Here is a 20,680-nt window from a genome sequence, read left to right on the forward strand (position 1 = left end):
CTTAGCAGTCTGATCAGCAAAATAATTGCCCCTTGACACGGGGTCTATAGGTTTTTGGTGGCCCGGGTAATGCATAATTGCCAATCTTTTTGGCTCCCATAAAGTGGCTAGGAGAGCTAAGATTTCTTTATGGCTTTTCCCTCTGCTGTTAGGAGACCTCTTCTTTCCCAATATATATAGCCCCATGTATATGGGCGGTGGCAAAGGCGTACCGGCTATCAGTGTAGACCGTAAGTCTTTTTCCCTTTCCTAGTTTTAAAGCTTGGGTTAGGGCTATCAGTTCCGCTTTCTGTGCCGAGGTGTCTGCCGGCAGGGGCTCGGCCCATATTATCTCAGTCTCTGAGACCACCGCTGCCCCCGTGTACCTCTGTCCTCGATGCACGAAGCTGCTCCTGTCCATAAACCAGGTTACCTCAGTGTTGGGCAGGGCTTGATCTCGTAGATGTTCTCTTACTCCGTGCACCTGGGCTAACACTTCGGCACAATCATGGAGTGGGGCCTCCAGGTCTGGGTCGGGGAGCAGGGAGGCGGGGTTTAGGGTGGCTGGTGGCTGAAAGAAAATTCTGTGAGGGTTTGGCAACAGCCCTTGGTAGTGAGTTAGCCGTGCACTGCGAAGCCATCGGCCGGGAGGCCGCTTTAGGAGGCCTTCAACAGCGTGGGGTGTGGTGACCTGCAGTTCTTGCCCCAAGGTTAGCTTGTCTGCATCTTTTACCATCAGGGCTGTGGCCGCTATCATTCTGAGACATCCAGCGGCTCCAGAGTCGAGTTTCTTTGATAAGTAGCTACAGGCTGTTTCCAAGGGCCTATGGGCTGAGTCTGAACTCCCTCAGCTACCCCCTTACTCTCGTCCACAAACAGTTGACAAGGCTTGGAGGCATCGGGGAGTCCCAGCGCTGGGGCCGAGAGCAGCGCTGGGTTTATCTGCTGAAAGGCTTGTTCAGCCTCCTCTGTCATTGGAAGGGCTGCTGACCTTTTGTCATCAGGTAGAAGGGTTTGGCCAATTCAGCAAACCCAGGGATCCACAATCGGCAGAACCCGGCTGACCCCAAAAACTCCCGAACCTGTCGTTGCGACTGCGGTTGGGGGATTCGGAGCACAGTCTCCTTGCGCGCAGGGGTCAGCCATCGTTGCCCCCCTTTCAATAGGTAGCCCAGGTATGTTACCTCGGTCTTGCAGAATTGGGCCGTTTTAGCGGGTGCTCTGTAGCCCAGGCTCCCCAAAGTGTGCAAGAGGACCTCCGTTCCTCGGGTGCATTCCTCGAGGGTCTCCCGTAACTGAGGGTGAGCTCCTGAGGCTTGGAATGACATTTTATCTGTATCTTCAGCACACAGCAGATGCTCAGTAAGCCGCGACGACCGGGGAAGGGGCCGGCGAGGCGCCAGCGCGGGCGGCCTCCGCTCCTCTCGCGGGCAGGGCAGCCGGAGGGCAGCGGGTCCGGAGCGCTGGGCGGCGGCGGTGGCGGTGGTGGTGCGCCCCAGGCCGGCCAGGGCCCCAGGCGCCGCCGCCCCCTTCGGGCCGCCAGCCGCCTCTGGGCAATCCTAAATAAATCCTGAATGTTCTTTGCCTCCAGGTCTTCTAATTTCTGTAACTTCTTTTTAATGTCAGGAGCAGCCTGATTTACAAACGACGTAACTACTGCTGCTTGATTTTCGGGGGCCTCTGGATCCATAGGCGTGAACTGTCTAAAGGCTTCCATTAATCTTTCTAAATACCCTGAAGGGGACTCTGTCTTTCCTTGATTAACTGCATATACCTTGGCCAAATTAGTGGGCTTGTGTGCCGCTACCCGGTTTGCGCCAGTCTCCATGGTCAATTTGGTTAAAGTCTCCTGGTTGCGTGCTGCTGTCCGGAGACCCGATAAACCCGCAGCCGTCCGCTACCTTCTGCCGTGTTGTAGTCCCAGCCATCTTGTGGGGGTCTGGTCAAAGGAAAAGCATCATTGATTAAATCTGGGTTGGCGGTGGGTTGACCATCGTCGCCAGGAACCAATTTCCTGGCTTCTAACTGGATTCGTCCTCGCTCCTCTGTGGTAAACAGGATTCGGAGGAGTTGTTGGCAGTCATCCCAGGTGGGTTGATGAGTAAACATAACGCTATCTAAAAGAGAAATCAAATCTTTGGGATTGTCAGAAAAACGGGCATTTTGAGTCTTCCAATTACAGAGGTCACTAGTGGAGAAGGGCAAATACTGAAGTCTAGGGTTCCCGGTGCCATCGGGCGGCCCGATTTCTCGTAATGGTAGGGCCACCGTGCAATCAGGATGGTGCGGGCTCGCCGCTCGTTGGGTGCGACCCCTCGTCCTTTCTGCTGGTCCCCCTGGGTCAGCCCCTGCTTCTCTCTCTCCCTCCAGTGGGGCTGCCTGTGCTCCCTCGTTCACTGGCTCTGCAGGCCTAGGATGAGGGAGCAGGTATGGAGGAGGGTCAAGGCGTAGGGGATCTGAACTGTCAGGCAGGACCGGGTAAAGAGGAGCTGAGGGTTTGGTGGCTCGGGGTTTAGCAGCAGCCTCCCTTGCGGGTGCGGATTTTGCTTACTCGCCCGCTCCTGTGCGCTGTAGGGCTAGAATTTTAGCTGCGGGAAGGAAAGGCGCCAGCCAGGCCGGCGGGTTATTTATTAGATCTTGCCAGACGAGAATGCAGGGGATTAGATCTGGGTAGCCATCTGGTTCTGAGAGAAAGATTTTCTCTTTAACCGTCCGTAGGACTGACCGGTCGAGAGTGCCCTCTGGAGGCCATCCAACACCAAAAGCTGGCCACTCTGACCTACAGAGAGTGGCGAGTTTGTCCTTCCTGATTTCCACGCTTAAATTAGAAGCTCTATTCCTCACGTCTCTGAAATGATCCATTATGATGGTGAGGGGGGTGGTCTGCGTCTGCCCCATCGTGGACCTACGAGCCCTGGTTAAAAAGGGGGATGTTTGGAAGGAAGGTGAGGTTAGTCAGATAAAGGAACAAAGCAGGAACGTGTAGAGTGTCCTCTTTTCTCATCCAAAGGTGGTAACCTGGAAAATAACAGCCTCAAACTGAAAGCTTTCGGCGGAACACGCAACCACACGGACACACAGATGCAGATCGCAGGCGCGTTGGGCTGTCTCTGCCCGACCAGATGGACCACAGTTTACACTGATAGTCCCAGATGGGGTCCGAGGATCCTCTCCCAACAGCCCCGCCAACAGTCCTATAGCGCGTCCGCCAGGACTTTTCGTCGGCCCAGATACAGAACCTATAGGCAACTCAGATAATACAGTCGACTACACAAAGACAATGCCGGCAAACTCACCCGGACCGGTCCTTCCACGACCCTTCAACGAGGTGTCTGGGTGGGCTTCGGTGAATCCCGGGACGAGCCCCCAAAATTTGTTATGCCCGCAGTCCGTGGTCCCCCGAAAATCACACCACCAGAGACCGAAGCTGAAGCCAATAAGCAGGGTCGTTTTTATTACGAGTTCGAACTTGGGCTTCTCAGGGCCTCCAGGAGAGGAAGCCCCCCGAGAAGCCCCGAGCCCAGTTCTTACAGAGCTTTTATTATCGTGTCCAAGCAGGCTTCAGGGGAATGCCATAGATCAAGTTGACACTTCTGATAGGTCCCAACACCTGCCTCCAACTCCAGGGTAGGGGCTGGTTGTTATCTCAAGCTTTATACCTCCCTTTTACATTCCTGGACCTGGGTCAGGGTTGGGTCACATCTGGCCAGGTGGAGGGAAGGGGGAGTGTAATCAACTTAATGTAGTTCCTGGATTACATAGCTCAACATCTAACATAATACATATATAAAGTCAAAGACACTTAGCATTGCTTATTATTACTACTAGTTGCCTAATAAGCTAATGTGATTACACTTTAGATTACATTAAAATAATGATAATATTTTCTAGCACTATTATAATGGATAATAAGGGCATAGTAAAAGCTGGTTGTGCAGGTGTCTTCTCACCCTCATAGAGTGTCTCCTTGAAAATACAGTGGGCCATACAGGAGGCGCAACCTTTTGATTTTACAAAGCCAAGTTGTGGGCTCTCTCATCCTTGGAGCTGTCAGCACCTCCAAGGTTAACCTGGAAGTCCCTCGGGAGCTATATGGGCGGCAGTCTCAGAGATAAGGGATGTGTCAGCGATCCTCTGGGCTACTTTTCGTTATAAATCTGTGTAAAATTCTGTTCCTAGTTTGTCCATCCTTCCCTGCTCCCTGATTTTCATGTAGGTAAGATAATGCTTACTCCATATTAAATTGTGTCTTCATGTCGATCGGGCAGGGTCCTTTGTTGGCAGCATTGTTTTATTTCCCCAGATTTTGATAGACAAAGTATAAAATAAGCTAATTAAGCCACAGCAGGACCCAGGAAAATTAGCATGGTGAACACTCAGTTTAAGTCAGTGGGGTCTTTGAGAGATAGAGAAAGACATGGTGTTCCAGCCAGAATACTGTAAGCATTGCTTATGACCCTGCCCTACTTGCCATTCAGTGACCTTGGCTAAACTCTACTCAGTCTCCCTGAGTTCTTTTTCAAGGAGTCCTTGACTTTTTTTTTTTTTTTTTTTTTTTTGACAGGCAGAGTGGACAGTGAGAGAGAGAGACAGAGAGAAAGGTCTTCCTTTGCCGTTGGTTCACCCTCCAATGGCTGCCGCGGCTGGCGTGCTGCAGTCGGCGCACCGCGCTGATCCGATGGCAGGAGCCAGGTACTTATCCTGGTCTCCCGTGGGGTGCAGGGCCCAAGCACTTGGTCCATCCTCAACTGCACTCCCTGGCCACAGCAGAGAGCTGGCCTGGAAGAGGGGCAACCGGGACAGAATCCGGCGCCCCGACCGGGACTAGAACCCGGTGTGCCGGCGCCGCTAGGCAGAGGATTAGCCTAGTGAGCCGCGGCGCTGGCCGGAGTCCTTGACTTTTAGACTTCAGTGTTCATTTCTACATTGCTCAGTTTTAGCAGAAATCCTGCTGAGTCTATTTAACCAGAATCCCCTCCTTTTGATGTCTGATTTTTGTCATTTCCTGTGATATTGTGACATATAGTCATTTGCTGCATAGTGATGTTTTGGTCAATGACAGATCATGTGTACCACAGTGATCAGTCCCATCGATTATAATGGAACTGAAAAATTCCTATTACCTAATGATGTTGTAATGTCACAGTAGAACACATTACTCTAGTGTTTGGTGATGTGTATGTATACAACTCTCCTGTGCTGCCAGTTATAAAAGTACTGGTATAGCCTATGTGTAAGTATATATGGTACATAGTATTTGATAATGGCAGTAAATATTTCTGGTTTATTTTTTACTATGCAATGCTTTTTAAAAAAGTTTTTTTTTATTTGAAAGAGTTACACAGGGAGGGATGGAGGGGGGGATAGAGAAAGAGAGAGAGAGAGAGAGAGAGAGAGAGAGAGAGAGATCTTCCAACCACTAGTTCACTCCCCAGATGGCTGCTATGGTGTGGGACTGGACCAGGGCGAAGCTACGAGCCAGGAGCTTCTTCTAGGTCTCCTGAATGGGTGGCTTGGGCCCAAGTGCTTGGTTCATCTTCCACTGCTTTTCCCAGACCATTTAGCAGAGAACTGGATTAGACGTGTGTCGCGTCCCGCGGGACAGCAACTGGGGCCGAGCACCTAGAAGGAGAAATGAAGAGGACAGGAGACACAAAGATGGCAGCAAGACAAGTGTCCTGATCAGGCTGCGATTTTACTTTTTTTAACCACGCACTTATATATCGTGAAGGCAGGATGTCGGGCGGGGGAAGGAAGGGGAGTCTGGGAGGGCAGGATGTCGCGCAGGGGAAGGAGGGGAGTCTGGGAGGGCAGGATGTCGCGCAGGGGAAGGAGGGGAGTCTGGGAGGGCAGGATGTCGCGCAGGGGAAGGAGGGGAGTCTGGGAGGGCAGGATGTCACGCAGGGGAAGGAGGGGAGTTTATCCTGCAGCTGCAATGCTTGTGCCAGCAGAGGAAGGTCATAAAGTCTTAATTCAGGGTTGCGTTATCAGTACTTTACGGCCTGGGCTGCTTAGCTCTACTTCAGTAGCTTTCCACTAAGAGGCCACATGTTGCGCGGTCCCCGACAGAAGTGGAGCAACTGGGACTCGAATTTGTGCCCATATGGGATGCCCATGTTGCAGGTGGCAGCTTTATGCACTGTGACAAAATGCCAGCCCCTATACAGTACTTTCTATTATTATTTTAGAGTACGCTCCTACTTACAAAGCAGAGTTGACTGTAAACTGCCGTGGCAGCAGCCGCGTGATTCTCGTGATTAACAAGTCTCTTGACTGCATCACTTTCTGTTGTGCTTGATTTGATATGAAATTGTTTTGTTCATTGTAGTCCTAGGAGGAATAGGTTACAGCATTGAGATATGCGCGCGCGCACACACACACATTCATATAGCCCAGGTGTTTGGTAGTTTATGTCATCTAGGTCTGTATCCACAATGACAAAATCATCTAATGATACGTTTCTCAGAACGTGCCCCTGTTAAGGGATTTGTGACTGTATAGGAGAAACAGTGTTTTTTCCTCCTGTATTCTCAGAATATCTCATTGGGTTTCTCATCCTCTACCACATTTCAAGTGATGTCTGATTGCCTGTCCTGCCTTCAGCAGTAACGGTTGAGTTAGTTGAGCCAGAATTGCACCATACACCCGCCGTTTCTTCTCTGTAATTTTCAAGCCACTGATCCCTCTTCTCTTCTCCTTAGCTATAAATTTTCATTTGCTTGTTCTCCATTCAGAGTTGAGTTCAATCTCTCTCTCTCTCTCTGCAAAATCCTGCCACAGTGCTCCCTATACCCATAGTGCTGTCCCCTCCCCTTGAACAGAATCTTCCTTACTATTAGTGTGACACACCGTAAGACACTCTATGGCTCCAAGATTAATGATAGTCGTAAGGCCTCCTCAAGCATCTTGCAGGGCCAATTCTACATGTGCTTACAGTAGGATTTCCAGTAGGCACATTTCATTAGCACAGAAGTGAGTGGTCTGCTGAACAAGGAAATGTAGAATTTAAAACCCATGCTGGTCTGATTCCAAGCCTTCTCACTCCTCCCTAGTCAGAACTTGCCTCACCAGCATTTCTGCATACCAGCCTTGTCCTATCTAATCTGTAAGACTTTCCCCAAATTTCTGACCAGAGACAGATTTGGATGATACCTGATTGCTTCCTTACTGGTCAGGGATAGAGCTTTTCTGTTCTCAAAGGTCCAGTGTCACATACCGGTTTTGTGTGTTTAGTCAGTAGACCGACCTCATTGAGTCCCAGAACTGGTCAGCTAGGACCACTTGAAACCCCTGAAACTGACCCTGTGCTTCAATAAGTGTCACGAATCAGTTTTTCTTTCCAGCCATGTCCAAGCCCACATGGTTACTCTGTTACTCACAGTCCTGTTTCTATAGAGACTGGTGGAATGGCTGACTTCCTGTTCTCAGACCCACTTCCTGTTCTCTGACCTGGGGTCCCTTGGTCCTTGGTTTTGGGGAGAGCGTCAGGTATTCACGTCCTTCTTTTTCCCGTGCATTTTTATTCTCTTTTAAAGATGGGTCAGAATTGGCTGCTTCCCCAGATACCTCGTCCAAAGGGCTGTCACAGGATGGACATCTTGTCACCCTGAACGTGATGCTAATTTTGAACAACGGCCATTTCTGTTTGGCATGTCCCCAAACACCAGCCAAGTAGTTTGTCTGATGTGCATGTTTGAGGCAAGGCTGGCTGTGTTGACTGTATTGGGGGAGTATTCTCATCTCTGCGGTGGGGCATCTGTCTGGGAACAGAAGTGCAGGGGGCAGCTGGTTGCCATCTCAACACTCTTGGTCTCTTGGTCCAATCCATTGTCACCCTACCTAGTGTCTTCCCGTGAAACCACCAAGAATGGACCCAAGATCCAAGGCATAAATGGTCCTGCAGTGCACCCCGTCTTCTCTCCAAAGCCATGCACGCTCACCAGTCACAGCAGCAGACTCAGGTCTCAACAACACTCCAAGCTTTTTTTTTTTTTTTAAAGATTTATTTATTTGTTTGAAAGTCAGAGTTACACAGAGAGAGGAGAGGCAAAGAGAAAGGTCTTCCATCTGGTGGTTCACTTCCCAAGTAGCTGCAATGGCCGGAGCTGTGCTGATCCAAAGCCAGGAGCCAGGAGCTTCTTCCGGGTCTCCCACGTAACACTCCAAGCTTCTGCCCACCACTATTAAGAAACACTGCTACAGGCTGGCACCACGGCTCACTAGGCTAATCCTTCCCCTGTGGTGCTGGCACCCCAGGTTCTAGTCCCCGTCGAGGCGCCGGTTCTGTCCCAGTTGCTCCTCTTCCAGTCCAGCTCTCTGCTGTGGCCCGGGAGTGCAGTGGAGGATGGCCCAAGTGCTTGGGCCCTGCACCCGCATGGGAGACCAGGAGGAAGCACCTGGCTCCTGGCTTTGGATTGGTGCAACGCACCGGCTGTACCAGCCATTTTGGGGGGGTGAACCAACAGAGTCAGACCTTTCTCTCTGTCTCTCTCTCTCACTGTCTAACTCTGTCAAAACAAAACAAAACAAAACACTGCTACAACTATGGTGACAGCCTTCTTCAGTCTGCCTTCAGGGAATATAATTGTCTCCTGACTGGTCACTGGGCCATTCTGAGTTTTCTAAGTCTTCCCACTCAAGTCCCAAAACCATCCTCAGGCCTGGAAGTAGTCGTTGAACTATGTTGTATACTATGACTTCATGTTGGGCTTCATTTCTGGTTTGGGGTTAATGAACTTGTCAGATCTTTGGGGGATCTCTCCTCTGCTGTACCAAATAGGCAATGAAGTGACTCAAGTCTTAGGGTTCCCACAAATGCCTAAATGCTTTGATCAGGGTGCTCGTAGACCATGGCATGGTTCTCTAGCACCTGTTGGCTGGCCAAGGGATAGACTGTACCCTTTCATACTGTTGCATTTGGCTTAGTACTGGTGGCTAGATAGAATAATCAGAACCATGTATACAGAGACAGAATGTCTGGCCAAAGGGATCCAATCAATAGCTTAGGAGTCTACTCTCTGGTCTGGGATCCCTTGGTCCTTGGTTTCAGGTAGGATTTCAAGTATTAGGTATTGTTCTTGGCTTTCCTTTCCCTACCCATTCTTTTCAAAAATTTATTTATTTTCATTTTACATGGGGGGAGGGATGGGAAGAGAGAGAGAGAGAGAGAGAGAGAGAGAGAGAGAAACACAAAGAGATCTTCCATCCACTGGTTTACTCCCCCAGTGCCAGGGCTGGACTGGGCTGAAGCCAGAAGCCCAGAACTCAGTCTGAATCTCTCATGTGGGAGGCAGGGACCCAAGTACTTGAGCCATTAACTGCTGCCTCCTCGGGTATGCATCAGCAGGAAGCTGGATCAGAAGTGGAACTCACAACCAGGCATTCCATTATAGGATGGGTGTCTTCTGTGCCTAACGCCTGCCCGTTATTCTAATCATCCTTCAGGGTCTCCTACAGAAAACTGGAGACTGGCCCCACCGTCCTTATGGGTTCACCAGGTACAAGGCAAGGTACAGGTTTGCTGATGGAGTGCAATGCTGCACATAGCAGCTATCTTTTGCAACCAGGGGGTGGACCGAGGAGTAAGGGTTAACATGGCTGGACGCTGTTCCCCTGCAGACTGACCTCCTAGGGAGGAAGTTAACTTCCTGTAGAAAGAGTTTGTTTGGGTTACAGAAACTGGTGAAAGCTGAGAATGAAAAGGATAGACATCCTGGTAGAGTGATGTGGTGGGAGGGGGCCAAGGTGCCAAGTCTTATTAGTGGCTGCACAGTCAGATCAAGATGGGGGTAGCTAGGGCTGCTACACTCTAACCTCAGTGCTGGTGAACTCGGAGGCTGGGCTTCATCTCCTGACTTTGATCTGGTTCCATTAGGCCTGTGATCTGCCGCCGGTGGCCTGGGCATTGGGGTGAGGGGCACACACCTGCCCCTGCTCCATCTCTGTTCTGCCAGCAAGCACTGTTCCGGCTTGGTGAGTGGACCGTCAGTTATCCTCTTACTTGCTCAATTGCCTGTAAAATCTCTTCCTTCCTCAGAAGGAGCCAAGATCCATTTAACTTTGATTTGGATGAGAAGAGGTCTAAGATGTTTTCTTAAATTAATGAAGTTGTAAAATAATGAAAAGAACATGCCCCCATGGCATCAAAACAGATTAAATAAGAAAACGGGCACAAGGCCAGTTGAGTCATTTGATGAATTAACAGAACATGATACTTGTTTTATTACTTTCACGTTCTAGAAGAATATGAGAAGTGGTTTGTGGGAAGTACATGGGCAGCACGTACCTCTCATTCACATGTGATATTATCGTAGGAGAGGTCCCTGGCTAAGCTTGGTCCAGGGTCTTGTCTCTGTGCAAGAAAATTCAGGGGCTGACACTGTGGCATAGCGCGTAAAGCCACTGCCTGCAGTGCCGGCATCCCATATGGGTGCCGATTGAGTCCCGGCTGCTCCACTTCCGATCCAGCTCTCTGCTGTGGCCTGGGATAGCAGTAGAAGATGGCCCAAGTCCTTGGGCCCCTGAACCCACGTGGGATACCCAGAAGAAGCTCCTGGCTCCTGGCTTCGGATCGGCACAGCTCTGACCATTACGGCCATCCATCTGGGGAGTGAATGGAAGTGGGTGGAAGACCTCTCTCTCTCTCTCTCTCTATCCCTCCCTCCTTCCCTCCTTCTCTCTCCCTCTCTGAACTCTGCCTTTCAATAAATAAATCTTAAAAAAAATAATTCAAGGAGGAGACATAGATAAAGATGAGCACAGGAGCAAGCTTCATTTAAAAGCAAAGAGAAAGTATACTCTGAGAGGGGAGAGTGAGTAGCCTCATGGCAGAATGCTGCAGTTAACAAATTTTGGGTCATCCTTTATAGGATCTACAGGCACAGGGGGTGGTGTCTAGGCAGGGCTTAATTGCATATTCAAAGCAGATGGAGTTTGGGGCAGAGCTCAAGTACTACCTATTTCTATGCCCCTTTTTGTAAACCTTGGCAGGTCATCAGATGCATGGTGGGAGTGGGTGTGCTGATTATGATAATTTCTTTATCATTGTAGGCACTCAGCCTGCAGCCATTTTGGGTATTTCCAGCTGTGTATGGCTCCCTGGCATGTGTCTGATGGAGGGGTAAGGTTTGGCTGGTGCACATGGGGCTGAGATGCAGGTGCGGGCAGTCTTCGTTTTTCTCTGCTGGCTACCTCCCTGCCTCTGTCAGTAAGAACAGCGGAGCTTTTACAAAGCTTTCCACTCATGCATTTTTGTCCTACTATGTTATGGAAGGTAGACATATATTCAGTGGAATTTCAGAGTTAGAAGTTAAGCCATTGTAATTGAGTCTTGTTGATTGCTACCTAGCACCCGTTGTTTCTCACTGACTCCAAGCCCACTGGATTTTCTTGGGCAAAATCTATCCATTTAAGTGGTATTGAGCCCATCCACAGATTTGATCAGGTAGCGTGCTACGTGATCAGCTTCAGCTAATCAGCAAGGATAGATTCATTCTCTGGGGCTCAGTAAGTTGTCTGAAGTACACGCAGTCGTGTACCATATAATGATGTTGCCACTCAGAATGGACCACATAGACAATGGTGGTTCCATAAGATTATAATCGAGCTGAAAAATTCCTGTTCCCCAGTGACGTCACAGCTATTGAAGCATAGTGCATTTCTCACTTGTTTGTGTAAACATGTACCGGTGTAAACAAACCTACCATGCTACAGTTGTATAGAAGTATAGCATATACAGTGGTGCATAGTATGTAATAATAATAGATAATTGTTAGGAAAAGAGTTACAGATCGGTGCCTCCTCACATGGGGCACCATAAATGTTAGGAAAAGAGGCACAGAACAGAGAGGAGTCAGTGCACAAATTCACAGCCAGACCGGATTTCTTCAGAGAAAATAGATTCGTAGAGGTGGGTGACCAGCTGCCGGCGTGCACGTGATGGAACACGAGACAGAAGGCCCCGACCCCCAGGGGCCAGGCCTTTTTATATTTTAGGAGGGCTAGGGTAGGGGGCAGCAGGCAGAGGGGAATTCCTGGAACTGGGCGAGCCTTGGGAACATGGGAAAAAATGCAGGGTTCCGTATGAAGGCAACAGGGTGTGAGATCCAATTGAGATTCAAGGGCAAAGAATACCTTCCAGTGTTTATCTGTCTTTTGGACAGTGCATGCGAATGGCTGAGGCTTATGTCTTTGTTCCATCAATAATGATAATACACAATTATTTTGCTGGTTTACTTATTTAGTATAATGTGCTTATTATTATTATTTTAGAGTGTGCTCCATCTACTTCTAAAATGAAAGTTTGTTGCATTAACCAGAATCAGCCTCGGACATCTGCTGTGGGTCACATCTCTTGATTGCATCAAGAGGCCACCTGTCACGGTCAGCCTGTACCACCTGGGCTTGGGTTAGTGTATTCTGGACATTTGCACAAGGATGGAGTCACTTAATGACCCATTTCTCAGAATGTTTCCCTGTGTTTACAGAGTGCATGACTGAACATGTGACCAGATTTGGGCCAGTAAGAGACAAGACGCTGGTGAATTCTGGGAAATAGGTTTCCTCCCATTTCCAGGGAAACTTCAGGGCAAGTTGTTGCTTTTTCTAAAAGGGAAGAAGTCTGTAGCTTGGAGCTCCCGCCAGGCATCTGTTGACCACACTGGGAGACAGCTTTTATTTGAAACTAATTTTAGAGGAGGCGAGGAGAATGTGAGAGACCGGGTCGTTGGTGCCATGCCTGGGCTTCTGCAGCGTGTCTCAGCTGACGTCTGCTCTTTGGCTGGACTTAACTAATTTTGTAGGGCAACGTTTTCTCATATTTATTGTCTGCTTAAGACAATAAATATGGTTCTCCACTGCTTGCTACTCAGGATCCTGAGAGATATAGCTGTTGTGTTTGGTGGGATGAGAAAACAAGAGCTAAAAGCACAGCAAGAAAGAGCCAGAAAGGCAAGGACATTGTGATCCAAATTCAGATGTGTGTGTTGACGTGTCTGTGCAGTCTGAGAACAAAAGAATTCTGCACGTAGGATTGCTTGGGAGGAAAGATGTTACACCTTACAGCAGGAATGGGGAGCCTTTTTATTTTTCTGCCAGTGGCCGTTTGGATGTTTATACCATCATTCACAGGCCATACAGAATTCCAGCTTAAAGATTAGCCTGAGGGTCTTTGATCAACCATTTAATTCACTCACCCTCAGTGTAATGGCTGGAAGAAACTGCTTCTCTTTGGTGAGGTGTATGATGTTAGCCGGTGTTGATGATGTCGCTACTCAAAACTGCTTTTTTCCAGGGTTGTGTCAATCTTTCTCGGGCTCAGCCGACTCCTTGCGATGGGAGGTTTTGAATACAGATGTATGCTTCAGTGTGTATCTCCTCCAAGTGGGAAGTCCATCATTGTTTTACATGTAACGTTTAGAGAACTCGAGCAGTGGAAAGTTGTTACACCCAGCGTTCATTGCAGCTGAATGATTTTGTGTTCAGCTGGTTCCGCACTGAATGGGGAATGTTCAGTTCCATCTGTTGACTCGTCCCACCCTGAATCTCTCATCCAATGCCTCCATCAGCCTTGCCCACTTTCTACGGCATATCCAGGGGCCGTAGAAAGCGTTTGTCCTTTCAGAGTAGGGAGATACAGTGTATTATTCCTTTTTTTTTTTTTTTTTGATAGGCAGAGTTAGTGAGAGAGAGAGACAGAGAGAATGGTCTTCCTTTTTCCATTGGTTCACCTCCTAAGTGGCCGCTACGGCTGGCGCATTGCGGCCGGTGCGCTGCACCAATCCTAAACCAGGAGCCAGGTGCTTCTTCTGGTCTCCCATGTGGGTGCAGGGCCCAAGGACCTAGGCCATCCTCCACTGCACTCCTGGGCCACAGCAGAGAGCTGGCCTGGAAGAGGGACAACCGGGACAGAGCCGGCGCCCCAACTGGGACTAGAACCCGGTGTGCCGGCGCCGCAGGCGGAGGATTAGCCTAGTGAGCCATGGCGCCGGCTGTGTTATTCCTTTTGAGATCGACTTTCCACAGCCCTGATTTAGTGTCCAGTGCTTTCACATCTGAAGCAGGGAGCTGAGAAGCTGGTCGGGGCCCTGCAGCTTGACGTCCACCCCTGAGAGGCACCTGGTCATGTCCTGCGTGGGTGATAGATTCCACACAGCCACTTGCTGTCTTGAGTTTCCCTGACAGGATTATCCTTCATCTGTACAACTTGACTTCATCCCACAGGTTGTAAAAGCTGATGAGCTTGTTCCCACAGCTCAGCCACCACACTTTACAGAGACAAACAGGATCACTGGACTCAGAGTCAGGATCATTCAGTAACTCCTTAAACTGGCAGCTGTTAAGCTCTCTGTTTTTGATAAAATTTATTCATGATTCTACTGGTTTTTTTTAAGATTTATTTTTTATTTGAAAGGCAGAGTTATAGAGGCAGAGAGAAAGAGAGTAAGAGAGAGAGAGAGAGAGAGAGAGAGAGGTCCTCCATCCACTGGTTCGCTCCCCAAATGGCTGCAATGGCCAGAGCTGTGCTAATCTGAAGCCAGGAGCCAGGAGCTTCTTCCTGGTCTCCCACACGGGTGCAGGGGCCCAAGGACTTGGGCCATCTTCTACTGCTTTCCCAGGCTATAGCAGAGAGCTGGATCAGAAGTGAAGCAGCTGGAACTCAAATTGGCACCTGTATGGGATTCCAGCACTGCAGGTGGCAGCTTGACCCAATACACCACAGCAGCAGCCCCATGATTCTGCTGTTGACATCCCATTGTTGAGCTGCAACAGCTGTGCACAGAGACCTTCTTGGTGCCTGGTGCAGTGGTCCATACAACAGCTGTGCACAGAGACCTTCTTGGTGCCTGGGGCAGTGGTCTATACAACAGCTGTGCACAGAGACCTTCTTGGTGCCTGGGGCAGTGGTCTATACAACAGCTGTGCACAGAGACCTTCTTGGTGCCTGGGGCAGTGGTCCATACAACAGCTGTGCACAGAGACCTTCTTGGTGCCTGGGGCAGTGGTCCATACAACAGCTGTGCACAGAGACCTTCTTGGTGCCTGGGGCAGTGGTCCATACAACAGCTGTGCACAGAGACCTTCTTGGTGCCTGGGGCAGTGGTCCATAATAAAACCTCTTGGACCGAGACTGGGGTGATTCCATTTTCTCAGGGATTGTTGATCATGGATGTGTGGATTAGAGTTCGATTGGATTTATCTTCTCTCAGCAAAGAAGTCAACAGCGTCACCGCTGGCCATCCGTGTTGTGGAGAATCATTTTACAGCATCTGTTTCATCACTGGTGGACCCACCACAGTTTGCCACAGTGCATTTACACTGTCCCAACACACATCCTCCCAGCCTACCTGGCAACATCTGTCCTTTGAGTCAGTGCAGTTTAGCCAGGCGGGCTGTGGGGAGCCAATGAGAAGCCTATGTGTCTACCCCATCGTGTACCCATGTGGGTCCTGTCTGTTCAGTAATGGATGTTCCTTGCTTGTCCCTCAAAATTTATGTTATTAGTGGGATTCACTTAATATAAATTTCTGTTGCTATGAGAAAACCTCATAGATTTATTGAATTTCAAGTCTCGCCTGCAGTTGCCTTGGCAGTGTTAAACCAAATGATTTCATGAGCCTTATATGGCCAGATGGCTGGATATTCCTCACTCCTGCTTTAGGTGTTCAACATGCTTTTAGTTTTTGCATCAATATATCCTTTTTTTTAAAAAAAATATCTATTTATTTGAAAGTTAGAGTTACACAGAGAGAGAAGGAGAGGGAGAGAGAGAGAGAGAGAGACAGAGGGAGAGATCTCCCATCTGCTGGTTCATTCCCCAATTGGCCACAACAGCTGGAGCTGTGCTGATCTGAAGCCAGGAGCCAGGAGCTTCTTCCGGGTATCCCATGTAGGTGCAGGGGCCCAAAAACTTGGGCCATCTTCTACTCCTTTCCCAGGCCATAGCAGAGAGCTGGATTGGAAGTGGAGCAGCCGGGACATGAACCAGTGCCTATATGGGATGCCGGCACTACAGGCAGCGGCTTTACCCGCTATGCCACAGTGCCGGCCCCATCAATACATTCTTTATCCAGGAAGCAGAGATGTGGGAAGTGGCCAAGGATATCAGCAGGGATATGTGTTGAGAAGACAAAAAGTGTGGGAATTGAGAAAAGGTCAAGTTACACTGTCCAGATGATTAGTAACAAGTGTGAGCAATTTGTAGCTAGAAATGGTTTTTATTGTTTTATGTCTTTGATGTATCTGATTGACAGCCCTGTCTGTGAAGTTAGAATTTTACCCAGATAACTAACAAAGTCAAGAGAGTTTAAGGTCTAAGAGTATTTTAGTCTGCTTGTGTAGACTAATGGTGTTTAACCAACCAGGGGTTTCTTCTTGGAGTGCATCTTGCAGTGTCGTTCCCCACTCCTTGTCCTTTCTCTGTTGAGCACTCTTTGTGTTGGCCTCCTTTTTATTCGAGTTAGGCCCTTTGTCAGCAAGTCCAGAAAACGATGTTGAAACCTGGTTTGTCACAGTTTATAAAGTGCCTGCAGGGATTCCTCCCCTCCCTGTAAGCATGCATACGTGCAACATGATACTCTGCATCTATTTTTTTTTATTTGACAGCTAGAGTTAGACAGTGAGAGAGAGAGAGAGACAGAGAGAAAGGTCTTCCTTCCATTGGTTCACCCCCCAACATGGCCTCTACGGCTGGTACTGTGCTGATCCGAAGCCAGGGACCAGGTGCTTCCTCCTGGTCTCCCATGCGGGTGCAGGGCCCAAGCTCTTGGGCCATCCTCCACTGCACTCCTGGGCCACAGCAGAGAGCTGGACTGGAAGAGGAGCAACTGGGAATAGAATCAGGTGCCCATATGGGATGCCGGTGCCGCTGCAGGCGGAGGATTAACCAAGTGAGCCACAGCGCTGGCTGGTACTCTGCATCTAAAAGTAAGGTCTGTATCTCCGCTCCTGAATTTGCACTAGCCTGTGCCTTGCCGTGGTCATGAGAGTGTGGTGGATACATTGCTGGACAACTTCCGAGCTGTGTCTCAAGACTCCTTGCCTAGGGCACCATGCCCGCAGGAGGATGAGAGGCCACATGGATGAGGACCAGCCTGCCCAGTGAACAGCCGCTCTGGGGCTTGTTTGGATCACATTTCAGAAAAGCACAAATTCAAGTATTCTTGAAAGTACACTCTGAGGTTTTACAAAACGGTGGCCATGTTTAATGCTTAAGATCACATGGGGCTGGCACTGTAGTGTAGTGAGTAAAGCCGCTGCCTGCAGTCCCGGCATCCTGTATGGGTGCCAGTTGAGTCCCGGCTGCTCCACTTCCAATCTAGATCTCTGCTGTGGCCTGGGAAAGCAACAGAAGATGGCCTAAGTCCTTGGGCTCCTGTACCCACGTGGGAGACCTGGAAGAAGCTCCTGGCTCCTGGCTTCAGATTAGTGCAGCTCCGGCTGTTGCGGCCACCTGGGGAGTGAACCAGTGGATGAAAGACTTTTCTCTGTTTGCCTCTCCGCTCTCTGTGTGACTCTGACTTTCAAATAAATAAATAAATAAATCTTAAAGTTGGGATTGAGCAGTACGTGATTAATTCACGTGCAGGTCTCTGGTTGGTCTGCAGTGATGTGGCCTTCCTTTGGTCAGTGACAGGAGATGCCTGGCCTGTTCTGAGAATGCAGTGATGGGAAAATGGACTCCAGTCTGGGGTGCATGGGTGGACTGGAGGTCACTTTGTTTGATCAGCATCTGGGCTTCCTGGGAAGCATCTTAAAGTGGGGTGCAGCATTAATGTTAGCTGCAGCGGGGATCACTGATTTTTGAGTTTTGTGACCTGGGGTCTTGTGAGGTTAGCCTGATCCATGTACCACCCCATTTAATGAGCTCATTAGTAAGGAGCTGACTTGCAATCAAGCCGGAGAGAGTGGAACAGCAACCTAAGGAAGAGAGGAGGGCCCGATAAATTCTGCATCAAAAGCATTAGGGATAGAGGCTCAGTTTCAGCTGCTGTCTCAATCTCTCAGTAATTTAGGGGAAGCAGCGGTGGTTTCAAAGGGTTAACAAAGGCTAGTGAATTGCAGTTTGGTCCAGTTTCAATTCATCATGCGTTTGTGTTTGTTGTCACAATTGAGGCAGCCCAGTTAAAATTCTCAGTTGTATGTGTGTCTGAAATGTGAACTAACATGGCTTCTCAACTCCATTTTTTTTTTTTGACAGGCAGAGTGGACAGTGAGAGAGAGAGAGACAGAGAGAAAGGTCTTCCTTTTGCTGTTGGTTCACCCTCCAATGGCCGCCGCGGCCGGTGCATCGCGCTGATCCAAAGCCAGGAGCCAGGTGCTTCTCCTGGTCTCCCATGCAGGTGCAGGGCCCAAGCACTTGGGCCATCCTCCACCGCACTCCCGGGCCACAGCAGAGAGCTGGCCTGCAAGAGGGGCAACCAGGACAGAATCTGGCGCCCCGACCGGGACTAGAACCCGGTGTGCCGGCGCCGCAAGGTGGAGGATTAGCCTATTGAGCCACGGTGCCGGCCTTGATTTCTCTTTAAAGTCTCAATTTCATGGGAAAATTTTTCATTCATGAGATGTATGAATTTCTTTAATTCATGGATTTGTTTCTTGTTGCTTCTGAGTAATCCTATGATTAATATTTAGAATTGAGTTTCAGGCATTTCTTTCTTTTTTTTTTTTTTTTAAAGATTTATTTTATTTATTTGACAGAGAGAGGTAGAGACAGAGAGAGGTCTTCCATCTGCTGGTTCACTCCCCAGATGGCTACAGTGGGCAGAGCTGCACCGATCTAAAGCCAGGAACCAGGAGCTTCTTCTGGGTCTCCCACATGGGTGCAGGGGCCTAAGGACTTGGGCCATCCTCCATTGCCTTCCCAGGCCACAGAAGAGAGCTGGATCAGAAGAGGAGCAGCCACGACTAGAACCAGCACCCATATGGGATCCCTGCACTTCAGGCCAGGGCTTTAACCCTCTGTGCCACAGTGCTGGCCCCGAGTTTCAGGCATTTCATCAATCTCTTTGTCTTTACGTTCTAGTATTGAAGTATTGTTGCATTCCTTTTGGTGGGGTGTGAGTTGTGTTCCCTGATCTTGTTACTTGAATTTCTGCGTTTATTTTTAGAATTTGTGGAGATACTTCTTGTTGTTTTCCTCTGATGGCTTTTATCTTTTGGACTATGCCTTTGTGGCTTCGTGCAGTGTCTGTTCATTCAGTGAATACCCAGAGGTGTGTGCTGGGTATGGCCAGGGAGCCCTGGTTCATGCTCCAAGGTGGGGCAGTTATGCAGGGTGATACCCAATTGGGTGTGGTAGATCTCTTGATAACAAAAGGGGGTTCTGGTCACTGCTGTTGGTGTAATCGCAGCATCACTTCTCTTCCAAGGTGGTCAGTGCCTGAGGTTTAGCCCTCAGTGGGTGCAGCACTCATCTGTGCTTCTGCCTGAACTGCACAAAAGATGTTCAGAGAGAATGAGACGTTCCCAGAGTTAGCTGCCTGTGCGTCCTCCACGTAGGTGGCTTGAGCCCTGGTCCCTGTGATACACTGAGAGCCTCAGGGCACCTCAGAGTTGTATGTGGGTGTCCAGCACCCGTCTGTCCTCCTAGCCAGACTGAAATTCAGTGGGGAGCATGGGTTTTTCCCTCCGGCAAAAACCTGAATCACACTCATGCAGAATCCCTACCTGCTGCAACCCTACTCATTTCACAGTTGTGCTGGGCATGGACAAGAGTGTGCAGCTGGTACTGGTGCTGGGCGTGTACAAGGGTCTGCAGCCAGTACTGTGCTGGGTGTGTACAGGAGTGTGCAGCAGTACTGTGCTGGGCGTGTACAAGAGTGTGCAGGCAGTACTGTGCTGGGTGTGGACAAGAGTGTGCAGCAGTACTGTGCTGGGCGTGTACAGGAGTGTGCAGCAGTACTGTGCTGGGCGTGTACAGGAGTGTGCAGCAGTACTGTGCTGGGCGTGTACAGGAGTGTGCAGCAGTACTGTGCTGGGCGTGTACAAGAGTGTGCAGCAGTACTGTGCTGGGCGTGTACAGGAGTGTGCAGCAGTACTGTGCTGGGCGTGTACAAGAGTGTGCAGCAGTACTGTGCTGGGCGTGTACAAGAGTGTGCAGCAGTACTGTGCTGGGCGTGTACAAGAGTGTGCAGCAGTACTGTGCTGGGCGTGTACAAGAGTGTGCAGCAGTACTGTGCTGGGCGTGTACAAGAGTGTGCAGGCAGTACTGTGCTGGGCGTGTACAAGAGTGTGCAGCAGTACTGTGCTGGGCGTGTACAAGAGTGTGCGGGCAGTACTGTGCTGGGCGTGTACAAGAGTGTGCAGCAGTACTGTGCTGGGCGTGTACAAGAGTGTGCGGGCAGTACTGTGCTGGGCGTGTACAAGAGTGTGCAGCAGTACTGTGCTGGGCGTGTACAAGAGTGTGCAGCAGTACTGTACTGGGCGAGTACAAGAGTGTGCAGCAGTACTGTGCTGGGTGTGTACAGGAGTGTGCAGCAGTACTGTGCTGGGCGTGTGCAAGAGTGTGCAGCAGTACTGTGCTGGGCGTGTACAAGAGTGTGCAGCAGTACTGTGCTGGGCGTGTACAGGAGTGTGCAGCAGTACTGTGCTGGGCGTGTACAAGAGTGTGCAGCAGTACTGTGCTGGGCGTGTACAAGAGTGTGCAGCAGTACTGTGCTGGGCGTGTACAAGAGTGTGCAGCAGTACTGTGCTGGGCGTGTAC

The 20,680-nt window shown here is 49.7% G+C and overlaps 1 long non-coding RNA gene across 1 annotated transcript in view; it reads left to right on the forward strand.

Moving 5' to 3' along the window:
* LOC138847155 (uncharacterized) overlaps positions 1-20,680 on the forward strand; it is a 99,461-nt gene that overhangs the window by 14,739 nt on the left and 64,042 nt on the right. Inside the window, exon 2 of the long non-coding RNA XR_011384808.1 lies at positions 9,854-9,951. This is a non-coding gene — a long non-coding RNA (uncharacterized lncRNA). The remainder of the gene's footprint in view (positions 1-9,853; positions 9,952-20,680) is intronic.

The sequence above is a fragment of the Oryctolagus cuniculus genome, chromosome 19 (genome assembly GCF_964237555.1).
Source record: "Oryctolagus cuniculus chromosome 19, mOryCun1.1, whole genome shotgun sequence".
In the NCBI taxonomy this organism is placed as follows: Eukaryota; Metazoa; Chordata; class Mammalia; order Lagomorpha; family Leporidae; genus Oryctolagus; species Oryctolagus cuniculus.